Genomic DNA, 18,777 nt, shown 5'->3' on the forward strand with positions numbered 1-18,777 from the left:
TACGTTAATCTTAACTTGTGGCATGCTTTTGTGATTATGTGACTATATGCAACGTGTTAGGATAGTCTTCTCTTTTTTTTCCTTCTAGTTTGGTCTAGGTTCCCAATTACGAAGTCGTCTCTTCGTGATTTAGAGTCATATTCGAAGGGTAACTGTAGACACCCATTTGTGTCTCCCCAAAACCAAACCCAGTGATGAGTACCTTTCACGTCGAATCATAATCGAATGAAACGAAAGTGTGGAAAGGTCTAGTGTTGCGGAAAGTTTTATTTCTTTTCTTTTCTTTTCTCTCTGTTTTTGAAAACTTTTCTTTAAAGAAAACAGCCAATCCAGTTTGGTTGGTCCATGATATGGGTCCAATAGTGGTGTAGTTGGATGGGGTTTGCAAAGACCTTTCCAACGATATATTATAAGCCCAATTCCGATGAATATTGAGGAAATTATGGCCAATTTACTAAACTGGGCCCGGTTTGAGTTTTAAGTACGGCCCAATGATCTAGGGGAGGGCCTAGTATGATTTATCATTCCTAATGTAATTAGGAATGGTTTTAGTCTTCTAGAACATTCTAGAAGGTTTTTATCATTCTTAATTCAGTTAGGACTCTTAAGAGTTTTAATTAGATCAAATAGCATTTTCGACTGAAATTATATTATTTTATCTTCCAGTATGGGAAAATTATCAGAATTTCGAAAACGCGTTGAAATCCGAATTGGCGTCCAACCCCAAGCCTTGGCGCCTGGAACCGGGATTGGCGCCAGACGCCACCATTGGCGCCTGGCGCTAGCTACTGGTCCTGGCGCCAATGAGCCAAGGCTGGCGCCAAGTGATTTTGTGGTCTTCAGACTCTGTTTTGATAAATTATCTTTTTTGGATGATTTTCTCTATAAATATCGTATCAAAAACTCCGTTTTCATGGACGGATTATCAATATTCATTCACCAAGAATCTTCAATTCTCTTCTAAAAATCATTCATTCTTTCTTTTCTAAAACTTTGTTTTCTCGAATACAAAATTCCGCATTCACGAGATCTAGAAACACCTAGCCATATTCGAAGTTGCCTTCGCCCTAGACGTGAAAGTTTTTAATTTCTGAGGGTTTGGTACCAAATCTCTCTTTCAATTATTTTAATTTAATTGTTTGTTTTTATTATTTTCCTTGAAGTTACTAACGTGTGTATTTTGTTATTAGAAAGAGGTACGAGACATCCAAGTAAAAACTTTAAGGGATTTTATTGATTAATTGATATTATGATGTAGATATCATGCTTAGATTGTTATTATGATTCCTAGTATCATGTCTAGGGTAATTTTAATATCAAGTATGATTGCTACGATGCTTCCTATATTCTTCCTAATATTTATGATTGTTAGTATCATGTTAGGGTTAAATATTTGATTTTTATTGCTTAGTGACATGCTAGGGTTTGTTATTAATCTTGTTAGTATCATGCCTAGGATCTTTCTATGTTTATTATGCTTTAATATTAACATGAACGTGGTTATGATTATAATTGTTATAATTTATGATGATTATGAATATTATTATTATTATTATTTCGATGATGATTATTTTATTTTTATGATTGTCATGATTATTGTGATTATGATTATTATTGTTATGATTATAATTATTCTTCATGATATTGATTATTATTATGTTGTTTGATACATTATTTATTGTTATTGCTTGATCACCTTTTATTGCATGTTAAAGGGAATTGGTACTTGTAACCAAGCTTAACAAGATAATTAATAATCTTGTTTAGGGTTAATTGTGATTATAAATTCAAGTGATCGCCAATAATAGATTTGTTTGTGCATTAATATTCAACCAACATAGATTAAACAGGTTTAGGGTTAATCCTATTGATTGCATGTTAATCAGAAAGCACACATGAATACGATCAGAATAAATTAGAGGCCTATTATTAGGGCAGGTTCAATCTCTTTTAGGTTCGATTTGTACCTTCATCCCCGGACCCTTATTTGGTTCATGACCTTATGGAGTTGACGATCTCTTGGATCGTTAAGGGGTGTAACCTTCACCTCGTGAATGGTTTACAAGTTCCTAAAAAACTTGATGGCGACTCTTTTGCTCTATCTTCTTCCCTTTTGGACGCCACCATACTTTAGTGTATGATCATAGAGGGGTTCAAGCTAGTGGGATTTTAAAGGCTTGAAATTATTCCCTACAGTTTTTGGCGACTCCACTGGGGAGGATTTCTATTTTAATTCCTGAATTTGTTTCGGCAATGATTTAGAATGAGTGGATGAGACTCGAAAAGTTCTAAGTATTTCATGTGCGTAATTTTGATTAACATTGTGACATATGCATAAAAAGGTTCTCATTGGAAAGACCATCCGTAATGAGTCAAAAACATAGGATTTTACACGTAGGAAATTTGAGAAATGTCTTTCACAACTAGGACTGAAATAACACCGCGCGAAACTGGATGATTTTATTGAGCACAGAAAGCTGCTGAGGCATGTGGGAAGTAGCGTCAGGGGCCAGAGCTTGGCGCCAAACTTTTAGCCGTAGCGCCAGACGCCAGTATTGGCGCCAGGCGCTACAGTTAAAAGTTGGCGCCAGTCTCTGTTTGCTGGCGCCAATTTCCCCCAATACCGAGCAAGAAATATGCGTTCTAATTTCGACCGGTTTTTCGTATTGTTTGCTCGATCCTACTTCCTGATTGAATTTTTTCTAACTTTTCTGAAACCCATATGTGTTCTACATGTGGACATAACCCTCTGGGAATTCATGCTCTATCTACCTGATTGAACGCTCCTGGCAACAAAGGGTACATCTGAGAGGTTGAATTCACCAAACCATGGAAGTGAGTTTTTTTAAAAACTCGCGGTGTCCTATCCACACGCGTTAACCCTTCACGGTTAGGCTTCTACGCGGTGCATCTGGACAATTAACCATGGACCCTATTTGACTAAACCATATCCCGAACTTTAGAGAACTAGAGCCATGGTTAGCTTGCGAACTCATTGCATCATATTATGCCTACTTGACTAATTGTGCATTATTTGTTGTGCATATATATTCTATGTTCCTCTTAACCTTTTGTTGATTTGTGTTGAGACTAAAATTAGTGACTTAAAGAACTTTTCCTATTTAATTAATTAATTAATTACTTTGAGTCAATAAAGTCTATTTTCTTTAATCGGAATTGACCTAGTACGACTTTAGGCATACCCCAGTTGGCTAATAATACCGAAAACAGTCCCGGACCGAAGCTCCAATATTGGTGCCAAAATCTGAGCAGTAGCGCCACTGTATGGTGTGTAGCGCCAGACATTTACTAAAAAGTCTGGCGCCAACCACCATATTGTGACGCCAGTCCTGTCGCTTGGCCGACAGTTCGGATTATTTGTCGAGTCATCACCTAGGGTCTTATTAACCAGTTTGCTAATTAATTTGGTTAATTTTCGCTGTCAATAATACCTTGTCGAGTCATTAATCGAGTCTTGGTCACATAGTCTAGCCACATGGTCATGACACGAGTCTTAACGCACCATCTACACTCACTAGTCTTAGCACACACTTTGAGTATACATCACCATGGCCATGTCTTAGGTTCATGCATGAGTCGGTCTTTCCGTCATTTGAGTTGGGGTACATTCTATTCCTAAATCTTCATATCCCTCCACCTCCATCTTTCTTCTTCATATTCTATTCCAATCTTTCTTCACTTCCTCCATCCATTGCATGTTGAATAAAGTTTGAGTCAAATATTTTACAATAAGTATCCCCAATTTCCTTTCCCACAGTACTTGGTCGAGGAGAGAAGGGCGATTAATCAAGGACAACACCTTTGTTCAAGTCTTACTTTTTGATAAACCGATTCGTCAAAAGAGAAAGGCTAAGAAGATAATGGCAACTCAAGAAGAAGTCAATGAGCTTAGGGATCAATTGGTTACCATGACTGAGACACTAAAACTCCTCACACTTAAGGTCGATGATCCCGTGAAGCAACAACGGATGGACCTCATGCAAGAGAGTCTGAGCAAGTTATCTAGTGACTATAAATTTCAGGGCATGAGCTCGCAAGGGGTCTCGCTGGATAAAGAACTTCTTCCGCATAAGTTCAATGCCAACGACATCCCAAAATTCAAGGCAACAGATAATCCTTACTTCCATCTAAAAGCTTTCGAAACTATAATGACCATTAAGGGTATCGATAAGAAGGTGTTCCCCTCTCTGTTCCCACTATCTCTTGAAACCGTTTGCCAACAATGGTTCTTCTCCCTTGACAAGGAGAAAACCTTTACCTGGGAATCGATAGTAAACGCTTTTGTTGATAGGTACAAGTGCAATATCCAAGTTGAAACCGATCCTAGACAACTTGAGATGCTAAGACAAAAAGAAAATGAAGGCTTTACTTCTTTCTTTAATAAATGGAGGGAAACTTCCTCTAAGATGATTGAGGTCCCCACCGAAAAGGAGTCTGTGAGGATGTTTATCAAGAATCTTCACGAAAAGTATTCGAAGCACCTAAAAAATCAACACAATTTGAATACTTTCAAGGCCGTTTATGACATCGGAATTGAAATCGAAGATGACCTTGCAAAGCAAAAAGCTACTAATAATAGCAACCACGGTGGCTGGAAAGGAAAGAAGAACGACAATCCTTCTTCTTCCGAAAACGCCCACTCTAGTAACAATGTTAGTACCTTTGATCTCAGTGAAGTTTTAGCCATAGATAACCAACGATCTAAGAAGAAACTAAGGAAAGACTTCACCCCCATTGGGATGAGTTACGATACTGCCTTCGATCGACTCCATGCCAAAGGACTCATTACTCCCATTGAACCTATTCAAGATCCCGCACCTGAAAAGAGATTGCCTAGTTGGAATCCAGACGAACACTGCAAGTATCATCAAGGTAGGGGTCATACTACTGAGAGCTGTTGGAAGCTAAAGGAGGTTATCCAACATTTGATTGATAATAACAAGCTTCCCATGCCTCTAGTTAATAAGAAGAGCGAGTAATGATAAAGGAAACTACACAAGACAAGAGGCGAGCTCCAACGAAAAGATTTCATGACCTCTTTTTTCTATTTCTTTTTCATTTTTACTCTTCCCCCAATAAGTCTAGCATAGGCATCCTTTCTTTTCCCTTAGATTAACTTTGTAGATTCTTTATTTTCCTTTAATAAAATGAGCATCTATGTCCTTGCATATGATCATCACATTGCATTGCAAAAAAATAAAAATAAAAAAAAAAGAAAAAAATCCATGTCGAACTGAGCACAAGGTATACCAATGATTTGAGGCACCCTTGTAGCCACATCATATCTCCTTTCGCCCTTCAATTATACAATCCTTTCTTCATAAACCACTTTGAGCCTTGTCTAACGATAGACCCTTCTTTTTTCAACCTACATCTACCTAACCTTGGGATGGGATGGTGTGCAACTTATGCAATTCTAAAGAAAGCTTGAGCAAATTCAAAAGAAAGCAATAGCAAAAAATAAGCAATAATAAAAAACGAAAACAAGTGTACAAAAGGGCAAGTGTTCCAATGTCTTTGATATGAAAATATCTTCGATAAGAACACGTCTCAGATTGCGTCTCTTATCGAGTGCTCGGTACCGTGCCTGAGAAATATGAATGCCAAGTGAGTGATAGACCGCATGATCGGGATTGTCCACACTTATAGATGCTAAAGCAAAAGATAAAAGAGAGCTAAAAAAAAAAGTGTAGAAAACCTCAAGCATAAAAATACAAATATTCAAAAGCAAGGTTGCACACCTTGGGGGCTTATCTAGGGTCTTGAGCCTTTATCCCCTTCTTCTTTAAACCTTTAGCCTAACCACGCTACAATCCTTAAAAAGACCTTTTTGAGGTATACACACTTGTGCGAGGTTTGGCTAGATCTACGTTCGGCCTGATTCCTAACGGATACGTAGGCAACCTCACATCGAGGTGCAGCCGTAATAAACATGCATTCATATTCACATTCATACACTTACACCATGATCATATCAAGGGATCTCCAATGCTCATCCCTTTTCATTTAGAGCTAGACTTGGGGGCTTGTTCCTACATCATTAGCTTACCTAGCCCAAGAGTCACCACCATTTGACTCTTTTGAATAATATATATTTTTTCACACACTTAGTTCTTGCGGCCTAACTTTAGTGTCACTATCACACACTACACAGATACATGACCAAATATACTTCCCTTAGGAACCCTTTATCATGAAATCTTAATACAACGCTGAAGCATGCCCTGTCATATCAAAATCGCTCATCAATCGTAATCATCATTGCATCATGAAGTATGAAGTGCTTAGCCTCCGTGCCTAAGTTACCCAAATACTTTCATCATTGAGTCATCCATTGAGATAGCCTAGGATGGGTTAATCCTTGAACCTTGAGAGATAGTATCAAACAACATTTGAGTAAGCTCATTCAACATGCATCTTCAAACTTTTAATTTTCTTTTTTGCGTCTTTCTTTTTCGGGAGAAAGTCGGTACCCTCCACAAAAATGACGGAAAATTTTTTCTTTTTTGCATTTTCAAGTCGCATAATCAACACTATGCACACACGGGTCATGAGTCTAACCTGTGTGTCATTTCACTTTGAGTCGAGTCAACCTCGAGTCAGTCATATCGAGTCAAGTTTATGCCTTGAGTCGTGTCAAGTCGATGAGTCAAGCAACATTAAACCTTAGTTCAACCCTAAGATAATTAAAGAAATTGGCAAAGTTCTATAGTAAAAAATAAGTACAGGTGCAGCAGAATAGGTAAGACCCTACTCCAATTCTTGGCGCCAGAGATATTTCAGCAACGACAGAGCGCGAAGCCTCTTAGAAAGGTGATTTCGACTTCATACAACAATTTTGGGTTCCTTGGTACGCAAGTTAGCCCCTATAAGCAATTTGACATGATTAAGTAGTCATTTTGATTACAATTGCAATAAGTGATCGACCTGATGAAAGATCGTCTCACTTAGCTTAAAGCGCCTAAGATATGGCTCATTACGAAAACACCGACATACTGGTTTTAGCGAAAGCAAAGTTCAGGCGAGCTTTAGAGATCGACAAACGTTGGTCTTCGAAAAATTTTCTTCAGAACATTATCGCAACAAACATTCAAGCACCGAAGCTCTATTGTTTAGAGACGCGTGAACATTTCCATCAGAATCTCTTTTGCTTCAGATACGCGTGGGCATATCATCAAAGCTCTTTTGTTCAGAGACGCGTGGACATTTCATTCAAGCTCTTTTGTTCAGAGACGCGTAGACATTTCATTCAAGCTCTTTTGCTCCAGAGACGCGTGGACATTTCCTATTTTTAAGCTCTTTTGTTTAGAGACGCGTGGACATTTCCTATTTTCAAGCTCTTTTGTTCAGAGACGCGTGGACATTTCCTATTTTCAAGCTCTTTTGCTCAGAGACGCGTGGGCATCCTATTATTAAACTCTTCGTTCAGAGACGTGTGGACACCTCATTCAGAAGATCATATAAAAAAAAAGACGCTCTTTGTTCAGAGGCGCGTGAACATATCAAGAAGAAGCTCTTTGTTCAGAGACGAGTGAACATCGAAACAGCAAGGTGGCGTTCCCTAGATTGTGGAGAGTTGTCACAAATAGCTGAAGATTGTTTCAAGAGAAGCAATCTTCGATAGTATTCCCTTAGACGTGGAATATTATCAATGCGGATGGAGATTGTTTCAAGAGAAGCAATCTTCGATGGTATTCCCTTGGACGCGGAATATTATCATTGCGGGGAGGATAGTTTCGGGCGAAGCAATCTTCTAATTTGGAAGCAGTTACAGGCGTAGCAGTTTTCAAGCGGGATGACATTCTCTAGCTTGCAGGAGGTCATTAAAACAACATTACAGCAACAATCGGTTACTTTCAGAGACGTGTGCTCGACGGTGCAAGATACGCATTTCTTAACTCTTTTATCTGTTTAACTAATGCTAGTTTTGCAGGTATCGGCGTTACAAGATTGATTTAGGATCGCAGAACGTTCTGAATCATTCTCCGTCCCTATCGATACTTTGACTTTCGTTTTCGAAACTTGCGTTTCTCCAAACTCAGTCAAAGTGGGGGCTTCTGTAAACACCCATTTGTGTCTCCCCAAAACCAAACCCAGTGATGAGTACCTTTCACGTTGAATCATAATCGAATGAAACGAAAGTGTAGAAAGGTCTAGTGTTGCGGAAAGTTTTATTTCTTTTCTTTTCTTTTCTCTCTGTTTTTGAAAACTTTATTTTAAAGAAAACAACCAATCTAGTTTGGTTGGTCCATGATATGGGTCCAATAGTGGTGTAGTTGGATGGGGTTTGCAAAGACCTTTACAACGATATATTATAAGCCCAATTCCGATGAATATTGAGGAAATTATGGCCAATTTACTAAACTGGGCCCGGTTTGAGTTTTAAGTACGGCCCAATGATCTAGGGGAGGGCCTAATATGATTTATCATTCCTAATGTAATTAGGAATGGTTTTAGTCTTCTAGAACATTCTAGAAGGTTTTTATCATTCTTAATTCAGTTAGGACTCTTTAGAGTTTTAATTAGATCAAATAGCATTTTCGACTGAAATTATATTATTTTATCTTCCAGTATGGGAAAATTATCAGAATTTCGAAAACGCGTTGAAATCCGAATTGACGTTCAACCCCAGGCCTTGGCGCCTGGAACCGAGATTGGCGCCAGACACCACCATTGGCACCTGGCGCTAGCCACTGGTCCTGGCGCCAATGAGCCAGGGCTGGCGCCAAGTGGTTTTGTGGTCTTCAGACTCTGTTTTGATAAATTATCTTTTTTGGATGATTTTCTCTATAAATATCGTATAAAAAATTCCGTTTTCATGGACGGATTATCAATATTCATTCACCAAGAATCTTCAATTCTCTTCTAAAAATCATTCATTCTTTCTTTTCTAAAACTTTGTTTTCTCGAATACAAAATTCCGCATTCACGAGATCTAGAAACACCTAGCCATATTCGAAGTTGCCTTCGCCCTAGACGTGAAAGGTTTTAATTTTTGAGGGTTTGGTCCCAAATCTCTCTTTCAATTATTTTAATTTAATTGTTTGTTTTTATTATTTTCCTTGAAGTTACTAACGTGTGTATTTTGTTATTAGAAAGAGGTACGAGGCATCCAAGTAAGTACTTTAAGGGATTTTATTGATTAATTGATATTATGATGTAGATATCATGCTTAGATTGTTATTATGATTCCTAGTATCATGTCTAGGGTAATTTTAATATCAAGTATGATTGCTACGATGCTTCCTATATTCTTCCTAATATTTATGATTGTTAGTATCATGTTAGGGTTAAATATTTGATTTTTATTGCTTAGTGACATGCTAGGGTTTGTTATTAATATTGTTAGTATCATGCCTAGGATCTTGCTATGTTTATTATGCTTTAATATTAACATGAACGTGGTTATGATTATAATTGTTATAATTTATGATGATTATGAATATTATTATTATTATTATTATTTCGATGATGATTATTTTATTTTTATGATTGTCATGATTATTGTGATTATGATTATTATTGTTATGATTATAATTATTCTTCATGATATTGATTATTATTATGTTGCTTGATACATTATTTATTGTTATTGCTTGATCACCTTTTATTGCATGTTAAAGGGAATTGGTACTTGCAACCACGCTTAATAAGATAATTAATAATCTTGTTTAGGGTTAATTGTGATTATAAATTCAAGTGATCGCCAATAATAGATTTGTTTGTGCATTAATATTCAACCAACATAGATTAAACAGGTTTAGGGTTAATCCTATTGATTGCATGTTAATCAGAAAGCACACATGAATACGATCATAATAAAGTAGACGCCTATTATTAGGGCAGGTTCAATCTTTTTTAGGTTGGATTTGTACCTTCATCCCCGGACCCTTATTTGGTTCATGACCTTATGAAGTTGACGATCTCTTGGATCGTTAAGGGGTGTAACCTTCACCTCGTGATTGGTTTACAAGTTCCTAAAAAACTTGTTGGCGACCCTTTTGCTCTATCTTCTTCCCTTTTGGATGCCACCGTACTTTAGTGTATGATCACAGTGGGGTTAAAGCTAGTGGGATTTTAAAGGCTTGAAATTATTCCCTACAGTAACATAAAAAAAAAGAACGATGCAAAAAAAAAGGGAAAACAAGAAAAAAAAGCGCTCGAATTAAAAAAAAATCATACGAGCAGGTGACGTGCGCAACTCACTGAGTTGCGCGACCCCTCCAAGCACAAGTCACTTCGTTGCGCGCAACATCCGCGCGCAATTGAATCAATTAGGCGTGCCCACTGTACGAATCAATTTTGATTTTTCAAAAAACAAATTGACTCGTCAAAACGATATCTTTATTCAGGAATTGTTAAGGGCGATGTTATCCGTTCGAATATATCTTGCGTAATTTTTTTTCTTTTTCTTTCATCCCCTTCTAAGAAAACATATCGGTTTACTTATTTTTTCGTACTTCTTAAGGGCCGGTTTCCAATCTTGGGAAAAGAGATTCTCGGGCACTCGCCTTCTACGTTTACCACCCAAAGATCAATCCCTTTCAAACCATTTTTTTCGACAACTAGTCCTAGTCCAACAACAATGTCAACCATTGAAGAACTTCAAGAGGAGATTCTTCGTTTGAGAGAGGAAAAGGCTCAAGAAGCCCAGGAGAAAGAATTCAGAAAATTGAAAAGGCTAATAAGAAAAATGTTGAAGCCTTAGCTTTGCAAGAAAAGATGGAACAATTATCCATCAAAGAAAAGTCGTTGGAGAAACTAGTTCTTCGTTCTATAGTGGGGAACAAATACTTCGACGCATAAAAGTTTGCTCCTCCCGTAGGACTTGCTTTACCAGAAAAGTTCGTAGCTACGGACTTGCCAATATTTAAGGTGACCAATAATCCACAAAATCATTTAATGTGTTTTACTGGCACCATGGCATTAAAGGGAGTTGATCCTAATGACAAGGGAATAAACGCGTCGTCAATTGTGTATCCCTAGATCAAATACAATTGATACAACCTAAACAAACCTAATACGAGTATAAGGCAAGCATAGGGGTCGAACCACAGAGAATGGATAAACACCACCAAATGTTATCGACAATTAAGCTAGTCCGGAATAGGAGATAAATAAACTAAAGTCTAAAGATGATAAAACAAGAAATAAAACATTAAGGGAAATGGTTTAGGTATATCATTCCCTTGTCAAATTGGCGCCGTTGCCGGGGATAAACTAGAAACTTTATTAAAGAGAAAACAAGAGAATAAAAGGAAAAATAAGGGAAAATAAACACGAAAATAACCTAAACACTACCCCTAGGAGTGACATAAATGTCACTTATAACCTAAGCTTTATGCTTTGACTTTCCCTTTATCTCTAGAACCAACCGCAAGAGAGTAGTACTATGGGCTAGATCCAAAATTCATGGCAACATGGGAAGATGTAGTTTCGGCTTTCATTACCCAATATGAGAGTAACGTAGAGTTCAAATCCACTCTGCATGAACTCGAAATTCTTAAGCAAGACGACGATGAAGGTTTCCTTTTTTCTATTGTAGATGGCGAGAAAAGGCGCCCCACCTTTCCCAAAGGCCACCCGAACTCGAATTAGTACAAAAATTCATTGACAACTATCATGAAAAGTACGACAAACATCTACATTACCTTGGTTTAGACACTTTTCAAAAAGTCTATTCCGTGGCTACTAGGATTGAAGATGATCTTGCTAAAGAAAAGGCAAATAAACCCCATCATCATCATCAACCTAAAAATAACTACAAGAAGGGGAATGATATCACATCATCCTTTATTGACGTATTTGCGACCACCACGCAATACAATAACACAAATCAATATAATGATCCTAGGGAAAGATGGACAAGAGAAAGAAAATTTCCTGGGAGCTATAAAGAACTGCTAGAAAAATTAAATGAAAAAGGTTTACTTGCGCCAACAAGACCAACACCGCCCACTCCACCAGAAAGAAGATTTGCTAATTGGGATGGTAATGTTTATTGCGCTTATCATAGAGGCAATGGACACGATACTGAACGTTGCTTTGTCTTGAAGCACAAAATACAAGATTTGGTAGACGATGGAAGAATTCCCACACCTAAACCTAAAAATAATGCATCCCCCTTAGGGGTGTTTCACATCAATGAGGACCATATGGGAAGGTATATGTTCTATCCTTTGAACTATATCACACCTATAGGAGAACCTTTATCCACAATACTCATAGGGGCAACTAATGAAGTATGTGGACTATGGGACGACGACTTTCAAGACTTATATGTCTCTAAGTATGTCGACGTCCTACCTCCATCTTGTTTACAAAATGAAACAAATGGAGCACTTGATTGGGATCATTTCTTGGGGAATTCACAAGTCTTATCAAATCTCTCCTTGGATGAACAATGGAATCAAGCTCAACTCATGGAACATCTTGAAATAGAGGCACGCTCAAAGCCTCAAGAGGAAAGTTGGTTTATGAGTCCTACAACTAATCCAAACGAGATAGATCATCTAACTCGTTCTGGGCGAGTTTACCAAGCACCACCACCAAAATGGATCTTCGACCACACAAAATCAAACTCATGGTCAAATGCAAAATACAATACCACCTCCACTTGAGGTGGAAGATCCATTGGTCAAACAACTTCGCCAATCCAAGGCGAATGTTAGCATTTGGGAACTCCTAAGTACTTCTAAAGAACATAGGAATTCCCTTATGAATGCTCTGACGGCTTTGTCTGTAAGCACAGACACAACCCCTCAAGATCTCGTCAGCTTTCTTACTAGCGAGAAATCTGACAAATCAATCATTTTCACTAATGATGATTTGCCTTCAAAAGACACTACCCAGAACATCGCATTATATTTAACTGTGGGGTGCAAGGGATACAACATCCCTCTAACTTTGGTAGACAATGGGTCAGCTGTAAACGTGTGCCCATTGCAAACTGCAAAATACTTAGGCCTTAATCCAGAAAAAGATTTTCAATCAACAACACAAAGCATTAGGGCATGTGACAATTCGAGAAGATCGGTGTGTGGAACTGTTAAGCTACCAATTACCACAGGCCCAATACAAAAGATGGTTGAATTCCACGTTATGGACATAAAACCTACATTCAACCTTCTACTTAGACGTCCTTGGATACATGAGCTTGGTGCAATACCATCCTCACTTCATCAAATGATTAGGTTGAACTATCAAGGTCTTCCTATGACTATACATGCTTCTCCACTTAAAATAGCAATAAATGATCAATAAAATAGAAATAAATGATCAACCACGATAATGATGAAGAGGACATGTGGGGATTTGCCGCGGAGCCAATCTGCACAATAGAAATGGAAGAAGACTTGGAAGAACCTTTTAAGCTTGATCTATATTCCACCCGGGTAGTAAACAACATCTTACTCAAGAGTAGTTACTTTCCTAGGATGCCTTTAGGAATAGGAATGAAGAAATCTTTCTTACTTCCTATCCCAAAGAAAAGCTTCTCCTTTGGATTGGGATATAAACCAACCAAAGAAGAATTAAAGTCTCATGATGCAAAAAACAAAGCACGTAGAGACAACAACAAGAAAGGGATAGTCTCTTTACTCCCATCCTACCAACAAAATCTTAATGGACATTTCATTAGGGAGGGAGAATACTACCAATGCTATGACTTTCCAGAACCACAAGTTTTGGAAGGAATCAAGAAGCCTGGATTCGAAATATTTCATGATTGCTACTTCTTGAATGACGATTTTAGTATCGTTAAATCAAAATACCCAATTCCAGGGTGCTATGATAGGCAAGCATTTAACTTGCTATTTGGACTAGAGCAAAATCATGTCGCTACAGTGACCAAACAAAATGCCATCTAAGATGAAGCTTTTAACCTAACTTCATTGATCACTCCTTCTAATGAAACCTTGAAGCATGGATGGAGGAAATCTTTCAAATGGACCAATCACAAAGGCAATAAGCTGGAAATTGTCACAGGCGAAGGGATAATGTTTGAAGAATCAGACGACGAATCTATTATAGACTCTAGGGAAGCAGAGAATCTAGGCCTTGTGGCCATTATTCTTCTCTTAATGTACTTTCTTTTGATTCTAATAATATGAGCTCTATTTCCGAGTATATGCCTTCTATTGAATCTTTCGAATGCTATAACAATCAATCTAATGAAGATGATAATATTAATAAGTTGGCTGAATTAATGAGTGAATGAGAACAAAAGAACCCTATCAATGAAGAAACTAAAACAGTCAATATATGAACTAATGAAAACAAAAGAGAAGTCAAAATTGGCTTAACTCTAAATCCGGAAGAGCAATCGACCCTCATATCGACGCTCAAAGAATTCGAAGACGTGTTTTCTTGTTCATACAAGGACATGCCTGGAATAGATAGGGAAATTGCGAAACATACCATTCCCTTGAACCCTACCTCTAAACCAGTAAAACAAAAACTTCGACGAATGAATCCTGACGTCGCATTAAAAATAAAAGAAGAAGTACAGAAACAATTGGACGCAGATTTCATTCGCGTATGTTATTATCCAGAATGGGCAGCGAACATCGTCCCAGTCCCTAAAAACGACGGACGAGTTTGCATGTGTGTCGACTTTAGGGACCTTAATAAGGCTAGCCCTAAATACGATTTTCCTCTACCACATATTGATATACTGGTAGATAACACGGCTGAACATGCGATGTTATCCTTTATGGATGGATACGCAGGTTACAACAAAATTTTAATGGCAAAAGAAGACGAAGAAAAGACATGCTTTATCACCCCTTGGGGTACGTATTTCTATACAGTCATGCCATTTGGTTTAAAAAATGTAGCAGCTACGTACCAAAGAACGGCTACGACTCTCTTGCATGATATGATGCATACAGAAATAGAAGTGTATGTGGATGATATGATTGTAAAGTCCAAAGATATAATGGGACATATAAAAGCTTTACGCAAATTTTTCACTCGCATAAAAGAATACAACATGCGATTAAATCCACAAAAATGCGCCTTCGGAGTAACTTCCAGCAAGTTACTCGGATACGTAGTAAGCACATGCGGTATTGAGATCGATCCCTCTAAAATAAAGGCAATTGTTGACATGCCTCCCCCTCAAATGGAAAATGAAATTAGGGGGTTCCTTAGCAAACTGCAATACATTATTCGATTTATCAACAAATTGACTATGACTTGTGAGCCAATATTTAAAAAATTGAAAAAAGAGGAAAAAACTGAATGGGACGATCAATTCCAAAAGGCCTTTGAGAAAATCAAAGATTATCTCAAAAGTCCACCAATTTTAGCACCACCAGCACCCAAACTACCTCTAAGGCTATACATTACAGTGACAGACACGGCCACAGGCGCCATGTTAGCACAAGAGGTAGAAAAAGTCGAGCTGCAATATATTATATAAGTAAAAAATTCAGCCAATATGAAACGAAATACAACACTTTAGAAAAGACGAGTTTAGCATTAGTGTGGGCAACTAAAAAATTACGACATTATATGTTACCACACACTACTCATGTGATTTCTCAACAAAATCCGATAAAGTATTTGTTTGAACAACCACCTATACAAGGAAGAATATTTAAATGGTTGGTGATGTTGGCCAAATTTGAGTTAAAATATGTTCCAGAAAATCAATGAAGGGTTAAGTATTTTCCGACTTTCTAGACCAACATCCAATTCAAACAAGTGATGCAGAAACTACTCATATTTCGGATGAAGAGATTCTCATGACACAAGATGACAAATGGGTAGATGTACTTCGATGGTGCATCCAACCAAAAGGGATGTGGCGTAGGAGTGTTACTCATAGGGAGCACATACTCAAATCTCTGTCAAACAAGACATTGAGGTTACTAATAATGGCGCAGAACGTGAAGCGTGCATTATTGGATTAGAAGAAGTAGTGATGTGTCTATTTTATATAGTGTTTTACCCCCGTCCCGTGGTCATTATTAGTAGTGTTTTTTGCTCTTTCGGGCCACTTTTATTACTAATATGTGTTTTCTAGTGTTTTCGTAGTTTTGGTTAAGTTTTGCAGGGAATTGCACCTTTGGAGCATTTTCCGGGATTTTTATGAAGCGACTACGAGCATTGGAGTAACACGACCACTTTTGGAGCCCAAGGTCGGCTAGAGTCATCGAGCCGGTGATTAAGGGCTCGGTTATTTGGATCACGAGGCAATTGGACCATGTATTCGAGACCCGAGAGGAAATATGGATTTGGCCGAGAAATCTAGCCCAATCGAAGTCCAAGCCTCGAAGAAGAAGACCGGACCTGATCCGGCAAGCATACGCCCGATCGGGCGGATGCGTGCAAGGGCAGGATGCGCAGCAAGCCGAGGCGCGCCCGATCGTGCGAGGCTTAGCACGATCGGGCGGTGCAGTGAGAAGAGCATGCGAGGAAAAAAAGGCGCGCCCGATCGGGTGGCCTCTAGACCGATCGGGCGCGTGTTTCTGGAGAAGCACTTTTCTCGAGCAATTAGTTTCTAATTAGGAGTTGTTTTTGTTTTAGTTTAAGTACGTTTTTAGGACGATTAATTGAGAGGATCCTCTAACCTCTTATTCCTCTTCTTCTCTCTTCTACTACTTCTTCTTCTCTTAATCTTCTCTCTTAGACTTTCTCTCTCTACTTAGTTTTCTCTCTCTTAATTTCTCTCTAAACTTTTGTTCTTAATTCTTTCATTAATTCCAGATTTATTTTGGTAACGATTTCTCTTTCCTTAATCTTAGTTATTTATTTTATTCCTTTCACCATGATTTATTTTATTGTTTTGATTAGTTTAGTTTTTAATATGTGTGAGTAGTTTAATTTCTAGGGTTTATGGGGATCTAATAAATAATATGAAGGGGTAATTTATAGTTGTTGATTATCAATGCTAGATTAATTTCCTATTAATTGGATTAATGCTCTGTGACAAGATTAGGCCTATCTTTTATGCATGAGTTTGACAATATTGATTCAAGAATCGAGAGATGAGAATTAATGTTTAGGTCTAGTTTCAATAGGAAAGTTAATTTAAAAATGGTTAAGTCAAGATTCGAGAGATGAGATTTAATACCGATAGATTAATTGTGTGATTGTAATAAGTAGCAAGAGCCCTTTACAATCTGATTAATTGATGCATTGATGATTGACTATTATTGATTATTGGTATTGCATGATAATTTCTTATTGGATTGTTTTAATGTTTTACAATTGCGGCTTGTGAAAGTATAGCAATATTAAATTGATGAATCGAGCAGATGTTAATTTGATATTAAAGGCTATTTTCAATAAGAACTTAGATCTAGTAAATTGCGAGAGCCTGTTAGATCTATGTTGATTAATAAATTGCGAGAGCCTGTTAATCATGTTATTTATGCAATGTCAATGATTGATTACTATGTTTTACCCTGGAGTATTATTTATTAGTTAACCTATGCCCTAGATCCCTTTATATATCGTTTTCTCCCTACTCTTATTCTTTGTAGTTTAGTTTCATACTTAATTATAAATATTGGTTACTCAAATAATTTAGATTGTAATAATTAAGTAGGAGTAAAAAGACTTGTTTCCCTGTGGAGATCGACCTTACTTCCCTATCTACCTTAGCTAGTGATTTAGGTAATTATTTTTGATTACGGGATACGACTTTACCCTGTCAAAATTTGGCGCCGTTGCCGGGGACACGGTTTTATTTTTATTTCTGATTGTTTTTGTAGTCTAGATTATTTCTCTTTTGTCTTAGAGAGCGTTAGTTCTCTGAGACAAATCTCATATTTGCTTCTAGTTTTTGTTTATGCCCAGGTGTTCCAGATCAGGTTATATCCCATTCGATCCTGAGATCGAGCGTTCCTTCCATAGACAGAAAAACTTCTACAAGCAAATCCTGGCGGATTCTGGTGATACTAATAATAATCACCGCGATCCTCCAACTGATTCTAGCGATTTAGAGGTATCATCAGACACAGAATCAGAGATGGCGGCTCCAAAGAAGCTTAGTGATTATTCACAACCAAAGCTTGCGGATTTTCCACATCTCACCCCTACTCCGGCTCTTGATGGGGTTCAATTTGAAATCAAACCCCAATTTATAACGATGATTGAGAGGAAGCAATTCAGTGGAGCCAAGGGTGAAGACCCGAATCTTCACATTGCCGACTATTGTCAATATTGCAACACCATCAGGCAAGCCGGGGTCACTCAAGACCAAATCAGGGAGATTCTCTTTCCCTTTTCTTTAACTGGAAAAGCTAAATTGTGGTTTAATGGCTTAAATAGAACTACCCTTGGTATAACTGACTGGGAAACTCTTGTTTTGAATTTTTATAACAAATATTATCCTGCAGAGAGAACAGCAGTACTACGGAGTGGTATTCTGAACTTCGCCCAAGAAGCCGATGAGTCCTTATATGAGGCTTGGGAGAGGTTCAAGGACTTACAAAGAGAATGCCCCCACCATAATTTAGCACAAGGGCAGTTAATCCAAGCCTTTTATAACGGCATTGGAAATTCTTCTAGAATAATTTTAGACTCTGTAGCTAGTGGGAGATTTATGAATCTTAATGTTGATGATGCAGGTCAGGTTATTGAAGATATGGCGATACACAATTCCCAATATGGGAATCCCAGAGGATTTGATAACAAAGGGAAACATAGTGTCGACTCTGTATCCTTTTTGTAAGCTCAACTGACCTCAATTTGCCAAAAATTAGATAATCTGAGCACTGCTAATGTAGCTAATGTTTCTGCAAT

General features: G+C 37.7%; 1 non-coding gene across 1 annotated transcript; it reads right to left on the bottom strand.

Annotated features, from left to right (window-relative positions):
• Positions 1–18,382: 18,382 nt before the first annotated feature.
• LOC145629613 (small nucleolar RNA R71) lies at positions 18,383–18,489 on the bottom strand. The gene has a single exon (XR_014111777.1). It is a non-coding gene; the product is annotated as a small nucleolar RNA R71 (small nucleolar RNA).
• Positions 18,490–18,777: the final 288 nt, after the last annotated feature.

The sequence above is a fragment of the Chenopodium album genome, chromosome 4 (assembly GCF_948465745.1).
Source record: "Chenopodium album chromosome 4, dcCheAlbu1.1, whole genome shotgun sequence".
NCBI lineage: Eukaryota > Viridiplantae > Streptophyta > Magnoliopsida > Caryophyllales > Amaranthaceae > Chenopodium > Chenopodium album.